Here is a 2,457-nt window from a genome sequence, read left to right on the forward strand (position 1 = left end):
TGCAGCCTCAATTCTGATATCTGTCTTTCAGCTTTATCACATCCCACATGTTTCGCCATCTGGCTACTTTTTTGCTACAATGACTTCTATTTTATGCCTTTCACCAACATACAGTGCTTTGTGAAAGGGGGTTGTTTTCTTTTTGTAGAAGTGGCCAGTAGCAATTTTGAAAGATGGACAGAAAGAGAAGCATCTTCATTATACTGCTTAAAACATGAAAACAAGATGGAAAAGGACATTTTGGGGAATGTAACTCCAAACTCTCATAGCTTTTGTTGGGTTTTGGTTTGGTTTATTTTTTTTTTCCCTACTCAACACCACAGATATTTTTCCCTAAAAAAATAATGATATCAAAGCATTTCAGCATGGAATAACATGATTCTATTATTATCATTATTAAAATATTATGATATTGCCTTCTAAGGACACATTTTCCTGATGCTGTGAAGGTATTTGCCTATTGGGATCTGCATTTTTAAGTGATCAAATGAAAATAAAACATAAAAAATGTTATTGCACTGCAGTCTCAATTTCCTTTTTGCTTGTAACAAATCCCTCCTGAAAACAGATGACAGAAAAGACAAAGCAGATGTACCATGTCATGAATCATCACATAAAAAAAATGTTTCAGAGGATCTCAAAGAAAAGGCAGCCGGACTGTCATTTGTTTTCTTTGTAGTCATGTATTCCCTATGTTTTGCATCCTTAGTAGCAACTCAATTGAAATGTATAAATGCTGCTGTTGCAGTTACAGGAATATTCCACCAAAAGGAAAAGACAATTTATGACAAGCAAATTGTGCCTGATTGTTCTTGTTAGAGTAAAAGAATGCTAGTTTTAATTTAAAAAATTACAGGCAATGGTACAGTTTTGCTACAGAATTTTAATTTCATATTGAATAATGATCAGCTTTTTTTCAGGAGAAACCACGCAGCAGCACTCTGCTATTGGCAAAAACATACAGATCTAAACCTGAAAACTGTGTGTCTTGCACAACTTCTAAGGTTTGCTTGTGGACCCCGGACACAGGCCATGGACCATGTCTGAGAGCGAAGGCACCATCGGGCCTGCAATGGGCAGGGGAGGTGGTGGAGTGAGTGTGGTGCAGGGGCCATGGACGGTGCGGCCTCCAGCTTGGGGCCCGGTGCCACCGAACTGGCCTCTCTGCCACCCAGCGATGCACAGCTCATCGCCATCATCACAGAGCAACTCAAGAGCCACGGCCTGTTTGATGGTTTCTGCTGGAACCACCTGGCTGATGTGGACACCACCAGGCCACCCTATCAAAATTTCTGGCAGAAAGTAAACAACTTCGTATCGACCCGCCTGGACAAATGGGAATAGAATCTAGCAATGAAGAAAAACCAGTTATGAAATGGGCTAAGGCAGAGTGTGATTCAGTCAGGAATGTTGGAAGCTGGAGTGGACAGAATTATTTCTCAGGTGGTAGATCCAAAACTAAACCACATCTTCAGGCCACTATTAGAGAGGACAATTAATGAATTTTTGGCTGCACAAAAGAAAGAGGGAAGTGTGCCAGCTCCTCCTCCAGAGCCTGGGAATTAGGATTCTCCTGTTTCATCTCAGGATGCCTTCTAATTTTTTTTTTTTTTAAAAAAAAGAAAAGGCTGAGGGGAGACCTGATCGCTCCCTACAGCTACCTGAAAGGAGGTTGTAGGCAGACGGGCGTTGGTCTCTTCTCCTAAGTAGCAAGTGATAGGAGAAGAGGAAACAGCCTCAAGATGCACCAGGTGAGGCTTAGGTTGGGTATTAGGAAAAATTTCTTCACTGAGAGGGTTGTCAGGCACTGGAATGGGCTGCCCAGGGAGGAGGTTGAGTCACTGTCCATGGAGGTGCTTAAGAGATGTGTAGATGAGGTGCTTATGGACATGGTTTAGTGGTGGAATGAGCAGTGTTAGGTTAATGGTTGGGCTTGATGATCTTAAAGGCCTTTTCCAACCTAAACGATTGTAGAGTGATCAGTCCGAATAAAACACAAAATAAAAAATGTAGTCCTTTCATTGTAACAAAAGTACAACTTGGATAATGCATAAATGCACATGAATCCTGTGTATCTTAAATCTTTTTCATTATGAGATCAAAATATTCAAGATAACATTGACTAATATTATGAAGAGGAGACCTTCATGTGTTGTATCTCTTTCAGAAAACACTTCCTTTTGTAAGACAGAAGAAAGAAAAAAGATGAAAACAAAAGATAGAAGACACAAAACATTTTTGACTGTACTGGGAATGTTTTCAGCCTAATCCCTATCCTAAGGCAGTTGTCGTGGTTTAAGTCTGGCTATCAAAATACCACGAAGCTGCTCTCAAAAATCCCCCTCCTGTCCTCCAGCAGAGGGGAAGAATCAGAGTAAAAAGAAATAAGGAAGCTCATAAAATTGAGATAAGAACTATTCACTAATTAAAGCCAAATTAATATATACAAATACCACT

At 40.1% G+C, this 2,457-nt stretch overlaps 1 pseudogene; it reads left to right on the top strand.

The window, feature by feature from the left end:
• Positions 1-1,039: 1,039 nt before the first annotated feature.
• LOC104505360 lies at positions 1,040-1,599 on the top strand (annotated as a pseudogene).
• Positions 1,600-2,457: the final 858 nt, after the last annotated feature.

The sequence above is a fragment of the Eurypyga helias genome, unplaced genomic scaffold (assembly GCF_000690775.1).
Source record: "Eurypyga helias isolate BGI_N326 unplaced genomic scaffold, ASM69077v1 scaffold48230, whole genome shotgun sequence".
Classification (NCBI taxonomy): Eukaryota; Metazoa; Chordata; class Aves; order Eurypygiformes; family Eurypygidae; genus Eurypyga; species Eurypyga helias.